General features: G+C 40.1%; 9 non-coding genes across 9 annotated transcripts in view; all 9 read left to right on the forward strand.

Annotated features, from left to right (window-relative positions):
- LOC113071583 (5S ribosomal RNA) overlaps positions 1–104 on the forward strand; it is a 119-nt gene extending 15 nt beyond the window's left edge. The window contains exon 1 of the ribosomal RNA XR_003280140.1: positions 1–104. This exon is cut by the window's left edge and continues 15 nt beyond it. This is a non-coding gene — a ribosomal RNA (5S ribosomal RNA).
- A 2,583-nt stretch (positions 105–2,687) lies between these two features.
- Positions 2,688–2,806, forward strand: LOC113071591 (5S ribosomal RNA). Its single transcript, XR_003280147.1, has one exon. It is a non-coding gene; the product is annotated as a 5S ribosomal RNA (ribosomal RNA).
- A 358-nt stretch (positions 2,807–3,164) lies between these two features.
- LOC113071608 (5S ribosomal RNA) lies at positions 3,165–3,283 on the forward strand. The gene has a single exon (XR_003280163.1). It is a non-coding gene; the product is annotated as a 5S ribosomal RNA (ribosomal RNA).
- A 365-nt stretch (positions 3,284–3,648) lies between these two features.
- LOC113071595 (5S ribosomal RNA) lies at positions 3,649–3,767 on the forward strand. Its single transcript, XR_003280151.1, has one exon. It is a non-coding gene; the product is annotated as a 5S ribosomal RNA (ribosomal RNA).
- Positions 3,768–4,406: 639 nt separating this feature from the next.
- Positions 4,407–4,525, forward strand: LOC113071589 (5S ribosomal RNA). The gene has a single exon (XR_003280145.1). It is a non-coding gene; the product is annotated as a 5S ribosomal RNA (ribosomal RNA).
- Positions 4,526–5,033: 508 nt separating this feature from the next.
- On the forward strand, positions 5,034–5,152 carry LOC113071592 (5S ribosomal RNA). The gene has a single exon (XR_003280148.1). It is a non-coding gene; the product is annotated as a 5S ribosomal RNA (ribosomal RNA).
- Positions 5,153–5,791: 639 nt separating this feature from the next.
- LOC113071580 (5S ribosomal RNA) lies at positions 5,792–5,910 on the forward strand. Its single transcript, XR_003280137.1, has one exon. It is a non-coding gene; the product is annotated as a 5S ribosomal RNA (ribosomal RNA).
- A 221-nt stretch (positions 5,911–6,131) lies between these two features.
- On the forward strand, positions 6,132–6,250 carry LOC113071609 (5S ribosomal RNA). Its single transcript, XR_003280164.1, has one exon. It is a non-coding gene; the product is annotated as a 5S ribosomal RNA (ribosomal RNA).
- Positions 6,251–6,744: 494 nt separating this feature from the next.
- Positions 6,745–6,863, forward strand: LOC113071567 (5S ribosomal RNA). The gene has a single exon (XR_003280125.1). It is a non-coding gene; the product is annotated as a 5S ribosomal RNA (ribosomal RNA).
- Positions 6,864–7,500: the final 637 nt, after the last annotated feature.

Below are 7,500 nucleotides of genomic sequence, written 5' to 3' on the forward strand. Positions count from 1 at the left end.
AACCTGGCTATGCCTGATCTCGTCTGATCTCTGAAGCTAAGCAGGTTTGGGCCTGGTTAGTACTTGGATGGGAGACCGCCTGGGAATACCAGGTGCTGTAAGCTTTTTGGACATTTTTCTCTTAGTTTTTAATAATTTTGCCAAAAAATAGAGTCAATGCCCGATCTCTGAATATTAGCAGGTTTAGGTCTGGTTAGTACTTTGATGAGAGACTGCCTAGGAATACCAGGTGCTTTAAGCTTTTGGGCTTTCTTTCCTACTTATATAATGTACTGGCGATACGATTGGCTGGTCTTTAAATAGCCCTCTCTTTGCAACAGACTTCGCTTACGGCCAAACCAACCTGGCAACACTAGTGAGCCACACAGGAAGTGAGTTGGCAGTTTGTAGTAGGCAGTAGGTGAGAGAGGCTCACCTTGTGTTTTTTGTTTTGTTTTATCTGCGTAAAGATTTATTTCTTTTGCAACTTATTGATTTTTGTTTGTTATAGTTTTTATACTTCCCAGCAGCAGTTTGCTGTCTGGGGAGAAATTTTTATTTTGTTTGAAAAATGGATGAATTACATGGCAAAGAAGTGGACATGGCAGGAGGAAGACGAGTGCTAACAGACAAAGAAATGGATAAAGAACAACGAGATGGACAAGGACGAATGGATTATAACAAGAGGATTTACTCTAAAGAGGCTGCAGTAATTGTTGACATGGCGGATCAGAGAGATGCAAGAGCAGAGGACATTATCAAAGCAGTGAACGAAAGGATTGGAGGAGGAAAGATTCTAGCAGTCAGACCAAGGCAAGTAAAAGAATATGAAATTACACTGATAAACAGGGAGGCGTGCGATGGATTAGATGAAGGATTAATGATAAAAGGAAAACTGTGTGAGATTCGACAACTGAAAACAAGGGAGTATGTGGTTTCTTTCATACATTTGCCAGCCTATATTGAGGACTCTGACATTTTAATTAAATTACAAAATTGGGGCGTAACACCTGTTTCAGACATCATAAGAAGAATGTATCCAGGCACAGACATTGCGGATGGTACAAGGTACCTAAGGGTGAAATTTCCTAAAGAAGTAGTGTCTCTGCCATACAGTACAAAGTTTGATACGGAGGAGGGAACACAGTATTTCAGGATCATGCATGATCGTCAGGTTAAAACCTGTCGATTGTGCATGAATCCGGGACATGTGTTCAAAGACTGTCCAGATTTTAAATGTCATCAGTGCAATGGCCAGGGTCATTACGCAAGGGATTGCGATGCAATTAAGTGCCCGGATTGCAGAAAGGTGATCATAAGATGTGAGTGTTGGATGGAGAATGAAATTCAAAATAAAGAGTCAGAAGGTGTGGGAGGGCGAATGTCAAAAGAAACTGAATTACAGAATGGTGGAGAGAATGAGGAAGAGGATGGTGTGAATAAAGAGGCTATTGTGGAAAATAAGAAGGAATTGGAAGAGAAAAGGCTGGAAGGAGAAATGGACAAAGGAATATTGACATCACAGGAAGTAACACAAGGGGTATTGGAGGAAATGGAGAACCAAGGATTAAAAGAAAAGGAGGAGGAAATGCAAGAGATAACTGAAGAGGAGAAAGAAATGGAATTGGAAGAGAAAAGGCTGGAAGGAGAAATGGACAAAGGAATATTGACATCACAGGAAGTAACACAAGGGGCATTGGAGGAAATGGAGAACCAAGGACTAAAAGAAAAGGAGGAGGAAATGCAAGAGATAACTGAAGAGGAGAAAGGAGTGGACAGAATGGATGATAGAAAGGACAAAAGGGTGACATTAAGAAGGAGAACCCTTAAGGTAATACCAAATGTGAATGTGGCCAGAAAAAAAAGACATTTTAGGGAAAAATACAATAAGGGGAAACATTTGTTTGAGAATAAATTTCAAGTGTTGAGGGAAGATGAGGAGGAGGAGGTAGACTAAGAATACAATGTTTGGTTTAAATTTGTATTATTATTTATTATTATAATGTTTTTATACATTGTATCATGGTATGCTAATGCCTTAATTGTATTTCAAAAAGAAAAATGGAGATAAAAGGTTATTTATTGAATGTAAAGTGAAATAAATGTGTTTGGTGTTTAGAGAAATGGCTTTTATCAAACCTGTGGCAAATAATTATTGTTTTTGTTTGTTATGCTTCTGTGGAAAATGTGTACAATGTTTTTAATGAAATATTTTAAATTTGTTAATAAAAAAAAAAAAAAAAAAAAAAAAGGCTATGCCCGATCTCGTCTGATCTCGGAAGCTAAGCAGGTTTGGGCCTGGTTAGTACTTGGATGGGAGACCGCCTGGGAATACCAGGTGCTGTAAGCTTTTTGGACATTTTTCACTTAGTTTATAATAATTTTGCCAAAAAATAGAGTCAATGCCCGATCTCTGAATATTTGCAGGTTTGGGCCTGGTTAGTACATGGATGGGAGACTGCCTGGGAATACCAGGTGCTGTAAGCTTTTTGGACATTTTTCACTTAGTTTATAATAATTTTGCCAAAAAATAGAGTCAATGCCCGATCTCTGAATCTTAGCAGGTTTAGGTCTGGTTAGTACTTTTATGAGAGACTGCCTAGGAATACCAGGTGCTTTAAGCTTTTGGGTTTTCTTTCCTACTTATATAATGTACTGGCGATAAGTTTGGCTGTTGTTTAAATAGCCCTCTCTTTGCAGCAGACTTCGCTTACGGCCATACCAACCTGGCTATGCCCGATCTCGTCTGATCTCGGAAGCTAAGCAGGTTTGGGCCTGGTTAGTACTTGGATGAGAGACCGCCTGGGAATACCAGGTGCTGTAAGCTTTTTGGACATTTTTCACTTAGTATATAATAATTTTGCCAAAAAATAGAGTCAATGCCCGATCACTGAATATTTGCAGGTTTGGGCCTGGTTAGTACATGGATGGGAGACTGCCTGGGAATACCAGGTGCTGTAAGCTTTTTGGACATTTTTCACTTAGTATATAATAATTTTGCCAAAAAATAGAGTCAATGCCCGATCTCTGAATATTAGCAGGTTTGGGCCTGGTTAGTACATGGATGGGAGACTGCCTGGGAATACCAGGTGCTTTAAGCTTTTGGGTTTTCTTTCCTACTTATATAATGTACTGGCGATAAGATTGGCTGATCTTTAAATAGCCCTCTCTTTGCAGCAGACTTCGCTTACGGCCATACCAACCTGGCTATGCCCGATCTGATCTGATCTCGGAAGCTAAGCAGGTTTGGGCCTGGTTAATACTTGGATGGGAGACCGCCTGGGAATACCAGGTGCTGTAAGCTTTTTGGACATTTTTCACTTAGTATATAATGATTTTGCCAAAAAATAGAGTCAATGCCGATCTCTGAATATTAGCAGGTTTGGGCCTGGTTAGTACATGGATGGGAGACTGCCTGGGAATACCAGGTGCTTTAATCTTTTTGGAAAATTTCACGAATTATATAATAATCTTTCATAAAAAAAAAAAAAAAAGAGTCAATGCCCGATCTCTGAATCTTAGCAGGTTTAGGTCTGGTTAGTACTTTTATGAGAGACTGCCTAGGAATACCAGGTGCTTTAAGCTTTTGGGTTTTCTTTCCTACTTATATAATGTACTGGCGATAAGATTGGCTGTTCTTTAAATAGCCCTCTCTTTGCAGCAGACTTCGCTTACGGCCATACCAACCTGGCTATGCCCGATCTCGTCTGATCTCGGAAGCTAAGCAGGTTTGGGCCTGGTTAGTACTTGAATGGGAGACCGCCTGGGAATACCAGGTGCTGTAAGATTTTTGGACATTTTTCACTTAGTATATAATAATTTTGCCAAAAAATAGAGTCAATGCCCGATCTCTGAATATTTGCAGGTTTGGGCCTGGTTAGTACATGGATGGGAGACTGCCTGGGAATACCAGGTGCTGTAATCTTTTTGGACATTTTTCACTTAGTATATAATAATTTTGCCAAAAAATAGAGTCAATGCCCGATCTCTGAATATTTGCAGGTTTGGGCCTGGTTAGTACATGGATGGGAGACTGCCTGGGAATACCAGGTGCTGTAAGCTTTTTGGACATTTTTCACTTAGTATATAATAATTTTGCCAAAAAATAGAGTCAATGCCCGATTACTGAATATTTGCAGGTTTGGGCCTGGTTAGTACATGGATGGGAGACTGCCTGGGAATACCAGGTGCTTTAATCTTTTTGGAAAATTTCACGAATTATATAATAATCTTTCATAAAAAAAAAAAAAAAGAGTCAATGCCCGATCTCTGAATCTTAGCAGGTTTAGGTCTGGTTAGTACTTTGATGAGAGACTGCCTAGGAATACCAGGTGCTTTAAGCTTTTGGGTTTTCTTTCCTACTTATATAATGTACTGGCGATAAGATTGGCTGGTCTTTAAATAGCCCTCTCTTTGCAGCAGACTTCGCTTACGGCCATACCAACCTGGCTATGCCCGATCTCGTCTGATCTCGGAAGCTAAGCAGGTTTGGGCCTGGTTAGTAATTGGATGGGAGACCGCCTGGGAATACCAGGTGCTGTAAGCTTGTTGGACATTTTTCACTTAGTATATAATAATTTTGCCAAAAAATAGAGTCAATGCCCGATCTCTGAATATTAGCAGGTTTGGGCCTGGTTAGTACATGGATGGGAGACTGCCTGGGAATACCAGGTGCTGTAAGCTTTTTGGACATTTTTCACTTAGTATATAATAATTTTGCCAAAAAATAGAGTCAATGCCCGATCTCTGAATATTTGCAGGTTTGGGCCTGGTTAGTACATGGATGGGAGACTGCCTGGGAATACCAGGTGCTTTAATCTTTTTGGAAAATTTCACAAATTATATAATAATCTTTCATTAAAAAAAGAAAAAAAAAATAGAGTCAATGCCCGATCTCTGAATCTTAGCAGGTTTAGGTCTGGTTAGTACTTTGATGAGAGACTGCCTAGGAATACCAGGTGCTTTAAGCTTTTGGGTTTTCTTTCCTACTTATATAATGTACTGGCGATAAGATTGGCTGGTCTTTAAATAGCCCTCTCTTTGCAGCAGACTTCGCTTACGGCCATACCAACCTGGCTATGCCCGATCTCGTCTGATCTCGGAAGCTAAGCAGGTTTGGGCCTGGTTAGTACTTGGATGAGAGACCGCCTGGGAATACCAGGTGCTGTAAGCTTTTTGGACATTTTTCACTAAGTATATAATAATTTTGCCAAAAAATAGAGTCAATGCCCGATCTCTGAATATTAGCAGGTTTGGGCCTGGTTAGTACATGGATGGGAGACTGCCTGGGAATACCAGGTGCTGTAAGCTTTTTGGACATTTTTCACTTAGTATAAAATAATTTTGCCAAAAAATAGAGTCAATGCCCGATCTCTGAATATTTGCAGGTTTGGGCCTGGTTAGTACATGGATGGGAGACTGCCTGGGAATACCAGGTGCTGTAAGCTTTTTGGACATTTTTCACTTAGTATATAATAATTTTGCCAAAAAATAGAGTCAATGCCCGATCACTGAATATTTGCAGGTTTGGGCCTGGTTAGTACATGGATGGGAGACTGCCTGGGAATACCAGGTGCTTTAATCTTTTTGGAAAATTTCACGAATTATATAATAATCTTTCATAAAAAAAAAAAAAAAGAGTCAATGCCCGATCTCTGAATCTTAGCAGGTTTAGGTCTGGTTAGTACTTTTATGAGAGACTGCCTAGGAATACCAGGTGCTTTAAGCTTTTGGGTTTTCTTTCCTACTTATATAATGTACTGGCGATAAGATTGGCTGTTCTTTAAATAGCCCTCTCTTTGCAGCAGACTTCGCTTATGGCCATACCAACCTGGCTATGCCCGATCTCGTCTGATCTCGGAAGCTAAGCAGGTTTGGGCCTGGTTAGTACTTGAATGGGAGACCGCCTGGGAATACCAGGTGCTGTAAGCTTTTTGGACATTTTTCACTTAGTATATAATAATTTTGCCAAGAAATAGAGTCATTGCCCGATCTCTGAATATTAGCAGGTTTGGGCCTGGTTAGTACATGGATGGGAGACTGCCTGGGAATACCAGGTGCTTTAAGCTTTTGGGTTTTCTTTCCTACTTATATAATGTACTGGCGATAAGATTGGCTGATCTTTAAATAGCCCTCTCTTTGCAGCAGACTTCGCTTACGGCCATACCAACCTGGCTATGCCCGATCTGATCTGATCTCGGAAGCTAAGCAGGTTTGGGCCTGGTTAATACTTGGATGGGAGACCGCCTGGGAATACCAGGTGCTGTAAGCTTTTTGGAAATTTTTCACTTAGTATATAATAATTTTGCCAAAAAATAGAGTCAATGCCGATCTCTGAATATTAGCAGGTTTGGGCCTGGTTAGTACATGGATGGGAGACTGCCTGGGAATACCAGGTGCTGTAAGCTTTTTGGACATTTTTCACTTAGTATATAATAATTTTGCCAAAAAATAGAGTCAATGCCCGATCTCTGAATATTTGCAGGTTTGGGCCTGGTTAGTACATGGATGGGAGACTGCCTGGGAATACCAGGTGCTTTAATCTTTTTGGACATTTTTCACTTAGTATATAATAATTTTGCCAAAAAATAGAGTCAATGCCCGATCTCTGAATCTTAGCAGGTTTAGGTCTGGTTAGTACTTTTATGAGAGACTGCCTAGGAATACCAGGTGCTTTAAGCTTTTGGGTTTTCTTTCCTACTTATATAATGTACTGGCGATAAGATTGGCTGTTTTTTAAATAGCCCTCTCTTTGCAGCAGACTACGCTTACAGCCATACCAACCTGGCTATGCCCGATCTCGTCTGATCTCGGAAGCTAAGCAGGTTTGGGCCTGGTTAGTACTTGGATGGGAGACCGCCTGGGAATACCAGGTGCTGTAAGCTTTTTGGACATTTTTCACTTAGTAAATAATAATTTTGCCAAAAAATAGAGTCAATGCCCGATCTCTGAATATTTGCAGGTTTGGGCCTGGTTAGTACATGGATGGGAGACTGCCTGGGAATACCAGGTGCTGTAAGCTTTTTGGACATTTTTCACTTAGTATATAATAATTTTGCCAAAAAATAGAGTCAATGCCCGATCACTGAATATTTGCAGGTTTGGGCCTGGTTAGTACATGGATGGGAGACTGCCTGGGAATACCAGGTGCTTTAATCTTTTTGGACATTTTTCACTTAGTATATAATAATTTTGCCAAAAAATAGAGTCAATGCCCGATCACTGAATATTTGCCGGTTTGGGCCTGGTTAGTACATGGATGAGAGACTGCCTAGGAATACCAGGTGCTTTAATCTTTTTGGAAAATTTCACGAATTATATAATAATCTTTCATAAAAAAAAAAAAAAAAAGAGTCAATGCCCGATCTCTGAATCTTAGCAGGTTTAGGTCTGGTTAGTACTTTTATGAGAAACTGCCTAGGAATACCAGGTGCTTTAAGCTTTTGGGTTTTCTTTCCTACTTATATAATGTACTGGCGATAAGATTGGCTGTTCTTTAAATAGCCCTCTCTTTGCAGCAGA

Source organism: Carassius auratus, unplaced genomic scaffold (genome assembly GCF_003368295.1).
Source record: "Carassius auratus strain Wakin unplaced genomic scaffold, ASM336829v1 scaf_tig00007684, whole genome shotgun sequence".
Classification (NCBI taxonomy): Eukaryota; Metazoa; Chordata; class Actinopteri; order Cypriniformes; family Cyprinidae; genus Carassius; species Carassius auratus.